We start from the raw sequence: 19054 nt of genomic DNA on the forward strand, positions 1-19054 counted from the left end.
CACCCTGCCAATTCTTCCCTTGCAGGGAATTAAAGACCAAGAAGATAAACAGAAAACACTAAACTGGAAAACCCCAAACAAGAACAAGTACAGATAAGGAGACCAGAGAAAACAAGCATGTGGTAGTAAAACAGACAGTGGCAGACACTTTGTCAGAGACTTATGGAACAGTTTAGGTTGGAAGGGACCTTCAAAGCTCATCTTGTCCAACCCCCTGCAATGAGCAGGGACATCTTCAACTAGAACAGGTTGCTCAGAACCACATCCAGCCTGGCCTGGAATGTCTCCAGGGATGGGGCATCCACCACCTCTTCAAGCATCCTGTGCCAGTGCTTTACCAGCCTCATTGCACAAAATTTCTTCCTCACATCCAGCCTTAATCTTCCTCTTTTAGTTTAAACCCATCACCCCTCATCCTATCACAACAGGCCCTGCTGAGAAGTCTCTGCCCATCTTCTTTATGGACCCCTTGTAATAACTGAAAGGCTGCAATAAGGTCTCCCTGAAGACTTCTCTTCTCCAGACTGAACAAGCCCAGTTCTCTCAGCCCTCCCCCAAAGGAAGCTGTGCCATCCATCCAATCATTTTTGTGGCCCTTCTCTGGACCCTCCCCAACAAGTCCACATTTATCACTTTCTCAGAGGGGTTTTAATTCCCTTCATGGACCAACTCGGTGCTACAGCAGCTTCTCACTGTGCTAAACTTTGGCTGCACACAGAAGGCTGGACCCCTGAAAGCCACAGTGCTGGTGTTTGGCAGCCCTGCTCTGGTGAACGCCATGCTCAGCCTGCTGGCATGCCCCCATCCTCATCTCTGGCCTGGTATTTGGTTCATGCCAGAGGCAGACAAAAGAGAGCTGTGGCAACACATGGTGGTGGCCTCCGGCAGACTCTTTAAACCATAAGTGTACATTAAAACTTTGTTTTGGCCAGACTCTCTTTTGGGTGGTTTATTTTTACTACTTTTTAATTACTCTAATTGAAGGGGGAATATTTCCCTTCATTTCTCCCATTCAGCCACTCCACCTCCTCCTGCCCGCTGCTCCTTTTTGAGCCTCTGCCTGCGAACACCACTGTTAGTCGTATTTCTGGGTCACACTGAAGGGTGGTTGGGCTTTCCCCCTCCCTTCAATCCTGCTGGAAAATAGAGAACAGATGAGTTTCATTAACTCCCTTGGCTCGTAGGCTGACACACCCCACTACTGGTAAACACAGGGATTAGCCAAGTCCTTCTAATAAGCAAAAGAGCAAAAAAAAGACCTGTCCACTATTTATGTAAGGGGGTTTGTGTTTACAAAGGAGAGTGAGCATATGTGAGCAAACCTTCTGTTTAGCCCTGATGGAAGGAGCATGGCCCAGGATGAGGAGAGAAAAGCTATACTCACAGCCACTTGAACTGCATTCAGCTCAATAGCACAAAGCAGTGCTCCCCATTCTGGTAGATGAGAGAAGGCCAAATGTTTCTGAGTGTTCTGGTGGTGTGGAAAGGAGCAGTCTCTTCCAGAAGATCTCAGGAAGCATTCAGCACCTGCTTCCCTAACACAGAACAGGCTTCCAAATCCCCTGCAGATTTTTTGCTCGACATTTGATACCCATTTTTCACATCAAATTATTAATCGGCATATACTGAACTCTGATTTCTGCGGATCTGCCTGATTATTTAAGCCCTGAAAATAAGAAGGCAGAAAATGAGAGAGGAAAATGAAGATCTGATTCCCAGATGGATGCTAAATCTGGGAGGGAGGTGGGGGGGGCACACAAAGTCAGTGTAATTCAGGATTTATTTCTTGTACTGCAGCCTTACCAAACAAACATTTGGATCAGAAGAGGCAGGACAGTTTGGGATTTAGTAGTGATTTCCATGAATGACCCTGATTTATTCCAAGTTCTCAACACCAAAACCTCACATTTCAAGGTCTTCCCCTTCCTCTGTTATTCAGGACCACTGGCATCGTTTTACATTTCAATTCTCAGACAAAGAACCATACTTTAACAAACCTATCACTACTGATACAATGGAATGCCTTTTACTTTGAATGTCATCAGGATGCACGCTGTTATAGGCACTTCCAGAAACAGTGAAAGCAAATAAGTCTACAAAATAATCTCAGAGATCAGTTTGTAACAGGCACTTTATGGATAACATCAGGCTCTTCAGGCCAGGAGAATAAAACTACCATGCAAATTTTTGTGTAAATCTGCATTTTCACTGATGCCTTTTGAATTTTCACGACACACACACACATACACACACCCCAATAAGCACATCCACTCCTCTTTTAAAAATGTTTTCATTTTCTGATGAAGGAATCGGATCCTGAAAAGGTCAGCAGTAGTACCAGCAGATTAGTAGGTGCTTCCATTAATTGCAACTGGGGTATGCAAAACATATCTCATTTCCTTTGAGCTCTCAAGCCAAGGTTTGAATACAGAGAGTGAGCAAATATAGAAGCACAGCTGCTTTATGCTTCCTCCAATCCTCACTCACAATGCACAAGTGGTGCTCCTGCACCAAACGGTGCTGTGATCAAAACCAGCTGATCCCAAGTACATCAGAATGCTACTGTCTAAATTGCACTTGAGCCTTTACATTTTCCCCTAGTATATTTTACAGGGGCCCTTGTAAATCTGATAAAACACTGGAGCAGCTATAGCTGCTAAAGTGTTGCTAATGTTCCCCTCCGAATCCCTTTATTGATGCTCTCCACTGCCCCCTGTGGTCATTGAGGTTCCAGCCCTACAGGAATCATTTATCGTGGTTTTTTCCACGTTTCAACGGAACAGACAACACCACAGGTAACAGCCTTCACTTGAAGATCCCAGAGTGCTTAGCACTAATTCAAATCAAATGAAATAAGAGAACAGACATTGCAAAGGAAGGCAAATTAAGTAATTAAAAAGACTTGACTTAAACACGCTCAGCAACTCAAAACAAGTGGGCTGGGGGCGGGGGGGAGGCCACTGTTAGATTAATTAAACTGCTTTATATTACCAAAGAAATAAAGAAAAAGGGGGCAAAGCCCAGCCTAGCTAGAGAGCATATAAAGTAACACACTGAGTCACATGGAATAGTTTCAAGTCACATGCCACCAGCTTAATTTGCAGACAAGATGACAATTTTTAGTCCTGAGCTTTAGGAACCATGTTAACAACTGCCTAGAAACCCTGAAGTGAGTGTCTAAGATCAGCTACCAGCCTCCTAACCCTGGCTATGGACTGTACTTCTCCGCACAGGCTGTGAGCCTCTTCTGCAGAAAGAGCTCAGGAGGGATTTCCTGCCGGCCTCATGGTAAATCCTGACTTGACCATCATTGGCATTCCACAGAGAATCACCTACCACATGCAGTGTGTTTAAGGTCAGATCACTAACATGCAGTTCAGATAATGCTGCTTGGAAACTCCTTGGGAATCAGTTGCGAAAAACTTTCTTATGGTTATAACTGCCTTTAGCTTACAGGAGACTTCAGAGATAAGGTCACCACGCACAGAGTAGGTTGCAGGGTTTTCTGGTGGCAGCAACGTGAAGCGTGCGTCTTTTCAGGGCTACGCTACATTCCAGCAGTGACTATCAGGTATTATTTACAGGAGCTGCTGCTCTAAGTGCGCATGGATTGTGAACTCTCTTACTCCAGAGCACTAGGAATGTGTCTGGCTCACCTGACATGGCAGACAACAAGCAAAGCTGTTCAACTGTCCTCCTTGAACCTACAAACTTTTCCAAAGCAACTCCTGTGCACGTGAGGAGCTCTGCCCCAGCTGAGACGGCTCTGTTTATCCATGCTAAGCCTGCCATGCAGGAGACCATTTCCTCTTATTTTCCCCCCATAAAAAGTTTAATTATTTAAAAAAAAAGAACCATTTTCTTGAGTGGTTGCAGGTCACTGTGGATCAGTGAGGTTTAACTTTAGTGTGTTGTGATGAAATATTAATACCAAGTCAGTGTGTTTATTTCTTCAAGCGTCTGGAGCCACTGAGTGTTTATGCCTCAGGATTAGCAGGAAGTGTGCCCATGCATAGCAGCCCTGTGCTTAGAAAGTCTGAGATTTCAACATCTGAAGACCGTCTATGGCAAATCAGCTACACTGGATAGTGTGTCAGCTCCACTGTGAGACACAGGGCTGTTCCCACAAGATTTCAATCCCATAACGAACCAACAAACTGTGAGGATAGCAACAGTGTCAGCAAGGCAGGTCTCGCTCCCTTTCCACTGCAAAGTATTTGTACTTACCTAGAGGGAGCAAAATCAGGCCATAAACTTACCCCCAACAGCCAAGACAGTAAGAGGGTCCCAATTTATTCTTTGTGACCACAAATAACCTCTGACCCTGAGGTATAGCTTGCTTTATGTCTCAGCATCTAAGACATCATCTGTTAAGAAGACAGAAATTCACTTCTCTAAGATTTGAAGAAAATACATGAAATCGTTGTACGGCAAATGGACACTGGTGGGTTACAAGAGACACGGCAAACACTTGGATTGTTTGCACAGAAGTCCAGGACACCAAGGGCTGAAGGAGTGCCAGGAAATCTACAGCCCCCCTCAAACCCAGCCTGCACCAGTTCACTCCATAAACATACAGGACAGGAAGCCACTTGCTTTTACCATTTGAAAGGTTAGAAGGGTCCTAAAGGAAGGGCAAGCGTAGGAGCAGAGGCAAACGTAGAGGAAAAAGGATACTGCAACGTCCTGCCCAGTTTCACAGTCTGCCTGGGGGCAGATCCACTTCCCCTGTTCCTACAACAAGTGGAAACAGGATTTGTATTTTGGCTAAGAGTCATTTACATGGGGCCATCTCAGAATGAATCCTCTTAGGGCTGTGTTTCGCCAAAGGGGTGAGTCACAAAACCAAGGTCCTGGCCCCACAGCAATGTTCACTCTAGATTTCCTTGCTACAGTTTTCAGTCTGGCACTGACAATTAGTGCAAAGCAGTGAGGGCTGCTAGAAAGGAAGTGCAAGCTACTAGACCAATTTGGCTTTGCTGTAAGGGAGGAAATACAGTACAATGCATTACAGCTCACTATGCAGAGCAATCTTCCTGTGAACAGTTCATGCCTAGTGAATCCTTGCTGCCATTACATAGCAGATTGTCCTACAACACTCTACCAACTGCAACCTACTCTATATACACACTAGTGTAGAGGATTTATAATTCTAGTTACATGAGAAAACCCCCAATGGATATTATTTTAGAATGGATCATCTCTACTACTATTTACTATCTCAGTAAATATTTCTTTCTAAAGAATGGTCCCAGCTCCACTGATATTAAAACACCTCAATATATATTAAACTAATTTGTACCTGCAATACACAGCTGTGTAAACTGGAGAGCAAGCAGTGATGCTGCTGTGATTCTACAGACCCGTAATCATTAAAGTAGCAGCACAGTATGCAAAATGGGGGCTGGTTCTGCCCTTTTAATAATCCTATTACATACCTGAAAAAGAGGAGAAAAGGAAATATTCATGTCCCTTTAAGAGCCCCTTCACAAATAAAGATACGTATGTAGACAGAAACACAAAGAGATTATCTCCGCTTGACATCAACATTCAGTGTAAGTAGTAAGACACACACACAAAGAGGAAAAAATAAATTAGATAAGTCATAATAGTACTATAATAAAACTATAAAGCGGGAGACTGCTCCAGGCATTTGACATGCATCTTGGCACTTTTAATGAGGGAAAACAAAAGATTCCAAGTGCATCCTCAAGAGCTGACGTGTGCATGTGAGTGCGTGTGGAAGAGGGGAGAAGGCAGGGATAGCTCTCGAGGGGATGAGGGATGCTGCTGCTCACTGAGGCCCATCAGGTAGCAGTAAATCTCCACTGCCGGGCGCACCCCACCTTGCTTCTCACGCTACATTAGGCATGTTGTACTCCCTTTGGTTTATGGAGGGTTGTGGTGCTAAATGAGCTAGAACAAGAGCTGCAGTACCAGGGGATCGAGTGACTGTCTCCACCAAGCAGCTCCACCAACTGAGGATTTCTCTGTTTCCATCTTCCTTGCTTAGGATTGTGCCAGGAAAGGAGTCAAACACTCACACACACATACCCCAACTCCTGCAAGTGATTTACACATACCCCAAGTTTCTGGTTCTGGATTCTGCATTCCAGGCTCTAGGAAAGGCGTCACTTATCTCAGCTGCCACTAACATGCAGTTTTGTCACTTCTCTCTTACTTTGTTAGCATCTCCTTTGCAGGGAAGCAGAACATCTGCAATTCCATACCAAATATTCCACTCCAACTATTTTTGGATGGACAGGCCACATAGCAGCTTTCCTTGAAAAAGCAGAAATACGTGCACGCATCCTTTCAACCCACGTGCTGGATTGTAACCCTAAGAGCTGCTGCTGCCCCCCGGCATTCTCAGCTCCTCCTGGAACCAACTTTCATCCCATCTCTCCCTCATTGTCCTTCAGTTGCCTCTTGACTTTTCAGTATTTTAAATAGATTTATTTTCATGTTGTATCATGTTTAACAGCCACAGCCCCAGTCCAGGCCACCACTGTGCCATTTTCATGCTGTAGAAGATGAAGAGCCGGTTCAGCACAGGCACATAGGCCATATGCAGGAATAAGGTGGGCAAAAAATCCAAACCCAAATCATTTGCCAGACACTCATAACATTTCAAACCATGTTTTTGTGTCACACTGGGGCAAAAAATCAAAATGTTTTAATGGGAAGAAATGAGATGGGATTTTAGAATAAAAACCAGCAGATGGTACATGTACTAAATGTGGATAAAAGTTCCTTTTGGAAACTAAAGATGCAACTTCAACCTTTGGTTTTCAGAGCACTCCATGACGGGGTCTGATAGCTGCTGAATTCTGACCAGTATTATGAAAATGTCACTTTAACAATCACACTGCTGTCTGCATTAGGAAACAGAGGCACTGACAAAACCACATGCAATAAAGAAATACAATCTGAACTAGACCTACAGAATGATCAGCTCAGTATTAACTCGGAGAATTCATTGTGGATCTAACCAGTGCTTAGCTATAGATGAAGAGCAATAGGAAGTTAGCAATTGAGAATGCCAAAAAATAAGCTTCATTTTACCACCACTGACTCCAAGATCTTGACCATCATGTGTGGTTCTAGTTACCTCTGAGAAATCTAACACTAACATTACTAAAAGTACAACAGAAAAAGCAACAAGGCTGAACAGAGATGTATAGGAAGGACTATATAGACTAAACAGGCTTCTAAAAAGGAGGGATGAGTAAGGAGGGATTACAGTAGAGGTCTGCAAAAATGGAGATCAGTACAGAGGACGACTACAACCACCAACCATATGAGAACAGTTATTAAGAAACATATTCACTGGTTCTAATCAATCAAGAACTAGGGATTACTCAATGAAACAGGGCCTCAAGCTACAAAAGAAAGGATCTTTTCATGCTATATGTATTTAAACTGCCTGTTGCTGCTAAGGGATGTTTTGATGTAAGAGCATTAAAAGAAAAATTAGAGTTTCATGAGGAGAGAGGTTGGCCCACATGGACAACAGCAAGTACTTGCTGGGAGCCAGGGTTACGTCAAGATGTTCAATGGTGGTCTTGTTGCTGGACAGGGAGCACGTATCTTGGATGTCACATGCTTTTGCAGCAAAGCTTGGTGTAATTGCAGGGCCAAAGTAACCAAACAGACCACAAACTCCCCATCTGCCTTCCTGAACACAGGCAGGCACCCTGGGATGCACAGGGGGATGTCAGTCAACTGTAGGACACCCAAGCTGGAGCTGATCACAGGAGGTTTTAGCCTGTAACTTCCTGCACTTCTGCCTTCATCTGGGAATGCCAGAGCCTTCCCTCACTCAGCATAAAGACTTTCTGGAGCTGTTTATTTCTCGGACCTGTATGACATGGTACCTCAAAAGCCAAACTGCAAACCAACACCACCACCATAGTACACTTTTAACAGAAGCTTTTATATAAATTTATCCGAATTTGCTATTTCAGGAATTAAAATACAGTATAAATCTTTAAAATGTCTACCCCGACTCTGACACAAACCCAATTTTGTTGGTACTTGGAAAGAAAAAGGACACATATTTCATTATTACCTTAATAACTTGTAAATTTTATATTAAACTCCAATAATTGAAGGACCCGGGATGAAGAAAACAACCACAAAGGTTTAGTTCTGGTGTCTTCCCTCTCTCATGATGACATTTGTTCACACAGAAGAAACAATTCTCCCCAAATAATCGACTTCTTGCATATCCTGATGGCTACAACAGTCCATATGGAGGGCATTATCAGAGCCCACCAGGACAAAAATAAGAAGAATTATTTAAAGGCAATGCTGAGCAGCACATGCACTATCCCACCCTCTTGCTTCCTGACTATCCTGGTAAGAAAGCATTTGATTGCTTTAAGAAGTTCTTGGCCACACCTCATTTAACTTATTTTCCAGATCAATCAGGTCAAGTCCCTGAAAAATCCCCTCAGGTTGCCTTTTTAAACGTTGACTTGTTGCCTTTTAAGCAAACAAAATAGAAGTTTCCTTTTCAGTTGGCATGAGCTGGAGTCCAGATGCAGGGCTCCAACCCAAAAACAGCATTCCGAAAGGACCCACATACCAAGCAGGATGACTGATTTTGCCTGCACTTCCCCTCCCCTTTTTTTCCTGCCTTGGGAAATATTTGGGATGCACAAGCAGGCAGCCTTTTTTAGGCATTGCCTGCTTCTAGGAAGAAAAGAGTGGGTGAATGGATACAACAGGCCCAGAAAGTAAGAGCTGTTTAATCAAAAGCAGTCACGAACAAAAGCAAGCCAAGGAGCCCAGGAGGATAATTATATTTCACACCTCAATTAGCATTCTTTCACTGCCATTTAAGAAATCCCATTTAATTGCCCTGCCTAAGTCCTGATTGTGTGAGATGTCGTAGAGAAGGTGAATTGGCTATAGCGGAGGGTGCCATGTTACAGGCAGCACATAAAGCTGTATCAGTAGAAAGTCTGTCTTCCTGGTGCGTTAAACCTGCCGGCTCACTTGCATGGATAGCACTGATGTGTACTTAGAGTTTGGATCACTGCCTGTGATCCTGTTAAGCCTAACCTCAGCCACCCTGACAGTACTTACAGCACCAGCTCTTCACGTTGCTATCACAATAGCAGCTAAAGGCCTCAACAGATCTATATAAACATAACAAGACGCTTTCTCCCTGATAAAGGAAGGAAAAAGAAGGGCAGGGAACTCAGGCTTGGATAGACTGAGCACTGAGTGATTTGGGAGTTTGGGAAAAGGCCAACATGGCCAGTGTTTGGCAAACATGAAATGCATCTTTGCAGTGCACAGAAACATCAAAAAGAAAAACGTCTGAAAGCTAAGCAAACCATTTCTACCGGAAAACCCATGAAAAGGCAACCCAAACTACTTTTCTGGTTATTTATTGGAACACATTTAAGCATCACAAGGACGGTAACTCAAGAAACATCCCCTGATGGCCTCCTGGGTCCCACCACAGGCATCCTCCGCAGCAATTTCCAAACCTTTCCTCCCAGCACACAGAAAGCCCCTCCTTCTGGGGTGTGATTCTGTAGCATTTGGAGGTTTACTTTTTACTAATTAGGATACATTTTTCCAAGGCCATCCTGAAATTCCCTGTGCTGTCATTTCCATGGGAGCACAGACCTGCCTCCCACAGCAGGACCTCACAGCACCAGAGTTAAGCCAGGATGGCGGATATGTGCCATTTCTTCTCCATACCCCTAAATTCTGCCAAAAAGGACTTTGACTGTGTACTTGCATCTGCAGGGGCACTTTTACTAGCATATGTGAGTGGATAGAAGGATGCCAGAGAGGGTACCTCATCAGTACAAACAAGCACAAACACATTCCCTGCATAAGATCTAATCAATCCCTATCTCTGTGCTCATCTTAAAGACACTCGATGCTTGGACCCCGACAAATCTAACTATTTGAAATGAAGGCTACAAATCCCACCAGGAATCAAGGACACCACAATCCTTACTGCCTTCAGTAACACATCCATAGCACCTTCCCACCTTCCTTCTCAAATGTAAGCACAGAGTGGCACAAACATTTAAAAATTAAGCAAAAGAGGCTTTTGAGCAGCAGAGACTGCAGCGAGACACCAGGCCCTGCCAAACAAAGGAGAAAATTAATAAACCCACTACACATTAGTCACATCTCTCACGGCACTATAGCAAGACGCTTTGAACTACACTAATGAGGGATATATAAGGAACAGGACTGAAAAGAAAGAAGGTTTAATGGCTGAAGGACTTTACTGGGAATCAGAATGTTTTCTATTTTCAGTTTGCCACAGACCTCCCAGATGGTGCCAGACCAGCTAATTTGCTCATCAGTTCGTTAAGCAGCAGAAGGGCGATTACTCTTCTTTCCCATTCCTGCATCTCTCCATCCAAAACCTTTTTGCTATTTTACGGATGGAACGGAAGCTCCCTGGGGCTGTCGCACTGCACATCACAGACAAGACACCCTCTGTCAAAACACTGATGAAATGCAGAGTTTTGACTATGCTTTTTCCAGCAAACAGGGTTAGACATCAGTGACAATCCCAACTCAATTTCACCATTTATTATTACCATTTGTTACAACAACCTCGTTTATTAACATACTTGTTCAAACAGAATAGGTTGCCAGACTGCTTAGTGAAAAAAACCCACTATTTTTTGGTCATCTTTTTTTAAACCCAAAGGTCCTCTTACATGCAGCTCCTGTATGGGGATACATCACCCTCTGATTTGGAAAAAGACATGGTCTCCTCACTATGGGCTGATCAGAACAGCCATGGCCTGCTGCAGTCAGTTCAAGGTTGGTGAAGCCTGGCATCACATGCCAGAAGCCTGGACCAAAGCCCAGTCATGTTTGAGCTATTAGAGATATAAGAATGAGACAGAAGCAAATGAAAAGAAAAAAAAGAAATAAATAAAGAAAGGTGTTTAAAGGGAAAACTATGAGCCCTGTTGGAGATTAAACTTTGCTCACTGTCCAAAATCCAAAGGCAGCTCTTCTGTGGGTTGGCTGCTGCTTCTCTACAAACAAGTTGGCCCTACTTAAAACCTGCATTAATTTATAGAGCCACCACCAGTGCCAGAACCTGCACAAACCCCTGCCCTGATGCTTGCTGAGCACTGAATTGACAACTCCTTCTGAGTGAGCTGCTGTTCAATGATCCCCTTTCAGCTACCCAGGACACCTCTCACCACTAGCACACCTCCCCTCCCCTCACCACCCCCCCCCCCCCCCCACTCCTTCCCCTGGCTGGGACAACCCTAGCTGAGTAACTCCAGAGGTATCCAGGCTCACCATGGAATGTGCCTGACGTGCACATGGAGCCTGGACTCCTGGCCAGCTTCAACACAAGTCCTCGTATTGCTGCAAGACACTGGGAGGAGAAATGTGCATGGGGAAGAAAGGTGGGATCACCCTCTCTGCTCCCCTCCTCCCCATTCTTCACTTGTAAACCAGTGGAAAGCCATTTTCAAACATATCCTCACTCGGAGAAACATGGTGTGATCCTAATTAGCCCCCAACACTGTATATACATTACGGCAGAAAAAGATAAACCTCTTCATGTGGCACCCCAAGGTCACTACTGTTTGAGGTACGTGCAGTGTGTGCTCCCTGCCTCGCAGCTTGCTGTTAGGGACCGAGCTCTGCTACCCAGAGCTTTCCCTCTCTCAAATGAAAGCAAAAGAAATTACTGGCTTAGCAGGTAATTGTAAACAAATTTACACCCCTTATAAAATACCCACCTAGCATGGGCACGTGCAACTTGTGCGAATTACAGGACTATAATCACATAACTATGGAACGGTTTGGGCTGGAAGAGACCTTAAAGCTCATCCAGCTCCAACCCCTGCCACGGGCAGGGACCCCTTCCACTGGAGCAGCTTGCTCCAAGCCCGTGTCCAACCTGGCCTTGAGCACTGCCAGGGATGGGGCAGCCACAGCTTCTCTGGGCACCCTGTGCCAGCGCCTCAGCACCCTCACAGGGAAGAACTTCTTTCCCAATGTCTATGACACCAGTAGTCTTCCTGGTGAATTCAGAACACAGGCAATTACACATGGCATTCAAATTTTATGGTGGAATCATCAAACATAAGTCTAACACACAATTTCAAGTGTCCTGTTGTTAGCTAAATACATTAAATTGTGCAAACATAAATGATGGCAACGCAGCCAGATGCCAGTGAATCACCTACAGTTGCAAAACTGCTGAAAATATGCACTGAAAACTGAACGAATCAATAAGATAATGAGCTTTTCTGCTCCATCATGTACCAATCAGGACACTAAAAGAATCAAATTGTTAAAAATACTTGGAACTAGGAATAGACATATTTCTTGTGATCACAAGAGAACTGTTCACTCTAGCACAGGCAGTAGAATCTCCTACATTTGGGCTCCAGTTACTACACTGACAAAGTGAGGAAACCAATGTCATTCAAGAGCCAAATCAGCCTTCCAGATCACCACATCACATGAGCTCTTTATGGAAACCCAACTATTACCTCAATTTGGGACATTATCAAAGATGCTGTGTAATAATACCTTTTGCCGGTATAAAAACATTTGAATTGTAACAAAGCCATGAAAAAGCCTCAACATAAGCCATAGTATGTGGGAAGCACACAAAGACAGCCAGTCAGCGAGCTCCCTCACAGCAGAGTGAGCCTGACGCAAGGGCTATGAAGCCAATCAGGGTATGAAGTCAGGGTGCATCGCGGCCCCAGGGTTGCATTTGCATTTATGCAACCAACCCATGCAATAGCAGCTCTGCTCAGCTCTAAATTCATAAAAAATCATTAGGGAAAAAAGGAGAGCCACTACCCTATTTTGAAGGTTGATTTGCACCCATTGGAGCCATGAACCTAATTCGCATGAGAGGAGATGGCATCAGGGCATCATTCAATGCCTGCTTGTCCAGGGATGGCTCATAACTCTCCCCTCTGCTGAAGCACCTCAGAGAACATCCATGGGGCTCCTGAAGCTCCAACAGGGATCAGAGCTGACACCAAGCATTTTCAGTCTGCTCAACACAGTCTGGGCCTGTAGGGACAGGCCAAGGGGAATGGCTTGAACCTGCCCGAGGGGAGACTGAGATGAGCTCTTAGGCAGAAGCTCTTCCCTGTGAGGGTGCTGAGGCGCTGGCACAGGGTGCCCAGAGAAGCTGTGGCTGCCCCATCCCTGGCAGTGCTCAAGGCCAGGTTGGACACAGGGGCTTGGAGCAAGCTGCTCCAGTGGAAGGGGTCCCTGCCCGTGGCAGGGGTTGGAGCTGGAGGAGCTTTAACGTCCCTTCAACACAAACCAGGCTGGGATTCTGTAATATTATATACAGTTCCCACAGGTAGGGACACCTTCCTCTAGATCAGGTGCAATTTTGAGCTTGAACACAGCATCCTGCAAAACTGGACTGACAGCACAAGAGTATATCTGCTTGTATTCTGACAAGTATCTTCACAAAAGCAATAATTTTTCCCTTTCAAAAGTAAAGTTTCAATCTTAGAATATACTGCAAAATATAGCAAATTCACCAAAAAAAATATACCAAAAATATGGGAAACACAGGTCTGCACTTAGCAGCTCCTTTGGAAATATCTTCCAGCACCAACTCAGAAGAAGTAATCCCCTAAGTAGCACAAACTGTGCAATGAGATATCATTAAGAGCATAAATGGGGCATAACTTCAATACAGATCCCATCCCAAGTATCATCAATGTATTCATAACTTTAAAGGAATCAGGAAAAATTAGCCAGCCTTTTTTCCCTAGCAGAAGCTGCAGTGCTCAGTGTGAATCTGAGATGGGCAGAATTTCAGAGTTTAGCTTTGAAATCATCAATGTTTGAAATGCTAGAAACATCTTCTTGCCACTTGGAAAGGACCGGATTGTCTAGGGCTGGGGGGGGGGTGGGGGGGGGGGGTGGTTCATTCTACAGCTTGAGGTTTTGGAGGTTTTTTTCTCATCAGTAACGCAAAATAAATGACTAGATTGACTTTGCTCACTGTTTTGAAGAGAGCACAATTTTTGGCAGTCGCCAAGAAACAAACCTTTCAGCCTAACAGGTAATTCCTCCCCAAAGGCCCCAAGCACTGAAACCAGTGTCATAACGGAAGATGTTTTCAACCTTAACTGCAGAGTGGCTGCTCCTGGTGCCTGCTCTATTACACGGACCTTCAGCAACACACATAGTGAAGAGGGGCACTATAGACTACAGATGATGGTTTTTTCCTCTCTTTTTTAGTAAAATTATATGGTGCTGTCCATCAGATTACTTCCCTGGCTAGAGCTGTGTCTGAAGGAAACTTTGTCCTCATACTGCAAAAGTAAACCAAAAATAGAGGCCTTGGCAGTCTGGGGCTTTCCTGGCAGCTCACTTACGATGACCACAGGAGAGGACATGGTGGCCTACCTTTAAAAGGCTATTTCTGCCAAGTCACAAAATAATAAGAATAATTCATGGTATAACCAAAAAAAAAGAAAAAAAAAATCTTTAGGTTATGGAAATGATGATGGTGCCATCTTCTGCCCCTGTTGCCTGTGATCTGTTTGAACATATACAAGAGCTTAATTACAGACTTGCAGTAAATGATCAGGCCTAAAGCATGTTTCCAGCCCAAATGGAGGAGCAACCCAGGCCCAGGAATTTAGCTGTATTAAGCAGAAGTGTCAAGGTACTGTAGGGGATGATGAACGCAAGGCGAGGTTGACTCAAAGGCACCAACATTTGTCCTGTTGCCTTTTAATGCCTGTCAATGCATTCCCACGTATCACGTTTTACTAATTCAAACTAATTTTATTCATTCAAAGCCAAAAAATAAAAAAAAAAAACCACCCTCCCCAATCACATACTTGCAAAGCTGAAAATGCAGTAAAAGCAAAACAGACCAAGCTCTTCAATACAAGTATAAAATACTGAAGCCAGCAGAAGTATTCCACATGCTTGCCCTTTCTCAAGCAGAAAACAGCCTGCATCTTCCTCACTAAGTAAATGCTTTTTCCTTCAGTAAAACACAATAGAGAGACATGTCACTGCCAAATAAACAGGGATCTCTCTTTCAAGTTATTTGGGGAACCTGACTTGAGACATGTGAGAATAACAGAGTATCTCAAGCTGGAAGAGACCCATAAGGATCATGGAGTCCAACTCCCTGCTCCTCACTGGACTTGAAGGAACACTAGTCTCTGAAATTACAGTGCTCCTGCTCTCTGGAAATCTGATTACTTGAAAGCATTAATTTGAGCAACCCAAGACCAAGCTGCTTAAGCATGACACTTCTCTGAAGGTCTCAGGCCAGAAGGATAAGACACATCACTACTCTTCCATGCTGAAGACAGCTCTTTACTCCTACAGTACATTACAGAATCAATCACAGAATGGTTTAGGTTGGAAAAGCTCATCCAGTTCCAACCCCTACCACGGGCAGGGACCCCTTCCACTGGAGCAGCTTGCTCCAAGCCCCTGTGTCCAACCTGGCCTTGAGCACTGCCAGGGATGGGGCAGCCACAGCTTCTCTGGGCAACCTATTACTTCTGTAAGTTTCTATTATCATTGCAAAAAACAAACTTCGATGTGAAACAAACACACGCTTTCTCCACAGACCAAACATACGTGACTATAATTAGTGGTTCTAAAGAGTGGAGATACCGGAAATGCTGGCTACTACTTCCCAGGTGAGAAAACTTATCTTCTTCCTTACATACGCATGCCTCTCACTGAAAAAATGTAAAGTGGTTCATCTTTCAGGCTGGGTTTGACTGCAGTAATTGTCTTGTAGTTCTAGAAAAAAAATGAATGCTTTGTTGTAAAATCATCTCACAAAACCAGAGATCTGCAGAAACAGACTTCTCAAAAATGATTCAGTTGTGATACAATAGCATCTGTCAGCAAAAGCATTCCAGAAAGCTTTACTTGGCACAATGACTTATTAACATTATTTTACCTTAAAAGGGGTGTAAAGCTCTATTCTTACCAAAACAAGAAGGCAGAGGAGGGAGAATATTCAGCACGATGATGACAATGACCAACTTTAGATCTTTCTTAGAAATCCTGAGATCAAACAATATAATCCTACTTTATAAATTACTATCTCATATTCCTGACAAATGCTTTGAAACCATCAAGCTTTGAAATAAATGTCTAAGCCTGCCTTTTGTAGGGTAGGGTAAGAGCAGTGGGAGGTTGGGGAGGGAAGCAAAGCACCTTACCTCCCCTATGGACCAAGGAAAGGTTCCAACCCCGCGCTGTCCTCAGCACAAACAACAGGCCCAGGTCTATTTCACCAAAGATCACCAAATTCAGGCTCACACAAGAAGATACTCAGATGCCATTAAGCTTAAGTATTAATTTGAGCTCCCAGCCTTGCCTAAGGAATCTGAAACATCTCTTTAAGATGGTCCTGCACTATCACTTCGATGGTACCAAACAGACTTACCAGGTACTTAGTTTTGCAGCCCAATAGAGAAGGTCAGAAGTAGCAAATGGATTTTTGCAAGAATGGTTGAAATTGTACAGGAAACATCAAAGTCCATGCTCAGCTCAACTGGGACTGAGAAAATGGTGCAGAATAGTGACTAAAATTTATAAGATGGTGTCAGAAATGTCTCTCAATGGCCCACACCAAAAGATCACTATAAGGAAATAAAACATAAAGAAGAACTGTCTTCACCCCATGTGCAGCCAAGCTCTTCTGTTCATGGCTGTACAAATTTTGAGTTAAATATTGTAGCTGAACTGCCAGAAAATCAACCTAATGCTGTGAGCAGTAATAAGATGTATATCTATAGAAGTTAAAGCTGACTGGATTTCACCATACACAAAGTAATCACTGGAGGGCCCCTCTCCCCCATTTACTGTTATAGGAAATCACCCTGAGGAAACTCCCCATACAGAAGGCTTTCACTTCCCTCTGAAACATCAAATACTGGTCAGTGCTAACATCTGCATGCACACCTGATTGGTGTGGCAAGTCTAAAGGCAAAACCATGTAGGTGCCTAGTGCAGCACATACACAGAAATCAGTCCTCACACACGGAGTATTTCTCTCCTTTTTCCATTTTGCTAACAAAGTGAACTCTTTAAAACTGAAGGGGGGGGGACAGAATAAGTTTCAGGACCAAAGGAGCACTAAGAACTCCTATTACAACCACCACATAAAATAGGTTACAGAATCCACCCCCAGTGCAGGAAGGTTGTGCCTCCCTCCTACACAACTAATATATTTTTTTTTACCTTGAGGCTTTTCTAAAAAGACCAAATCTCAAGTTAGAACCCCAGTGACAATGGATTTATCACTTCCCTGGGTAAACAAGTCCTATAGTTAATTATCCTTACTATTTAAGTCACGTCTCATTTCCAGTTTAAAAATAACTGCTGAAGGCCTCATAATATCTTTTCTACAGAGTATATCTATATGCATATGTTTGTGTGCACACACCCACACACATACTTGTTTAAAATAATCCCACTTTAATTCCTAAAGATGCGTTCTTTTTCTAGAGATGCAATGGTGTATCATCTCCAGACACTGGATTTTAATGCAGAACTGCTGCTAGACTGATATCTAGCTGCATGACAAAAGATTCCAGTTCAATACCCAAAGTCAGGTTTCTTAAGACAGCAAACTGACAGCCAACACTTGGATTTCCCTTGGAAAATGAGGAGTTATAAAAGGTGAACATATTCTCTACATTTTAGGCACAGAATTACATACATATGTGCCATTAATCCGTTATTGCTGCATATTTTACATTATAACTATTAGAAGGCTGGCCACTGCTTGTAACAGTTAAATGTATGCTTATGTACAAGTTTACATATAGGCTGTGACATGTCTTGATTAGAGACTCTTCAGCCAACTTATGGTCAACAGGAATTTCTCTTGGTTTTCTTATAGATCACAGAGGTTTTTATAGGGGTTTGTGATCCTGACAAGCTTTATATTCTGAATTTTATGAACACTTTTGAAAAGGCTAAAGTTAGGGAGAAGTATCAAGGAGAACATATAAAAAGAGAGAGCCCTTCATCCCCATTCCTGCAGCTCCTGCTGTCCAGCTGCAGTCCCTCTCACAGACGATGAATCATATGCCTAGAAAGAAACTACATATCTGAGTAAACCACATGCAGATACTGTCTCTGTTTGGGTATATATTAGGTAAACCTAACCAACCAAAGCACATGAGCTGACACAGAAAGCAGTGGAATTAAAACACAGACATACAAAAATTCTTGTAAATTATTAGTAGGGTCATGGAAGGCCTTAAATATTAAGAAAGGCAAAATAATTCATTAATAACTGAAATGCTGATGAAGTTTCTACATAGTCCAAAAAAGAAGAGAGAACCAGGAGGTACAGTTTCCAAGCTTTTTGTGGTCAGTGAGGTTTGAATCTGACATGACAATGCCTGCGTGCCTCCATGTCTGGGACAACCATGATTCAGGGGCTGAGAGACAGTTCGACTGGGGAGAAATGTATTAAGGAATTATGGATAAGGGGGGGAAACAAAGGTAAGCAAAACACTGTAAATCATTCTAGTTGTATGAGAAGCGTGTGTTTATGCAACATGTGTTTATGCAACATCAGAAGCAGATGAGTTGGCAACAGTTAGCCTGTGACCTGATTGGTCCAGCCTCTATCATTTCAACATGTCCTACCCTTTTCATCGGACCCCTGTGTTTTTGACTAGGAGATCAGAAATACACTTTGCAAGTTCAAGCAGACTGTCTGGAGAGATGCAATTACTGGGAGGGCTCTTGTGAAAGAATAACCAGGGCATACAAAGCAAAAAGAAAAGGGCTCGTCCTGCTAAGCCTCCAGCCTCAGTGGTGCAGAGGTACCACTGCTGCCGCGCTGCCAGAGCCATGATCAAAACCATCATCAACAATGATCAGAGGGATGGAACAGTCTCCTATGAGGAAAGGCTGAGAGGGTTGGGGTTGTTCAGCCTGGAGAAGAGACAACTCCAGGGAGACCTTACTGTGGCCTTCCAGCTCTTACAAGGGACCTTTAAGAAAGGAGGGGGGAGACTTTCTAGCAGGGTCAGTTATGATA

The 19054-nt window shown here is 43.6% G+C and overlaps 1 long non-coding RNA gene across 2 annotated transcripts in view; it reads right to left on the reverse strand.

Moving 5' to 3' along the window:
* LOC136020537 (uncharacterized) overlaps nt 1–19054 on the reverse strand; it is a 70533-nt gene that overhangs the window by 36743 nt on the left and 14736 nt on the right. The window contains exon 1 of one of the 2 annotated variants that reach the window (XR_010615391.1): nt 4260–4346. The exons of the other annotated variant lie outside the window; for it this stretch is intronic. This is a non-coding gene — a long non-coding RNA (uncharacterized LOC136020537). Of the gene's footprint in view, nt 1–4259; nt 4347–19054 lie in introns of those variants that run through there. 2 annotated transcript variants of the gene reach the window in all.

Source organism: Lathamus discolor, chromosome 11, assembly GCF_037157495.1.
Source record: "Lathamus discolor isolate bLatDis1 chromosome 11, bLatDis1.hap1, whole genome shotgun sequence".
Taxonomy (NCBI): domain Eukaryota; kingdom Metazoa; phylum Chordata; class Aves; order Psittaciformes; family Psittacidae; genus Lathamus; species Lathamus discolor.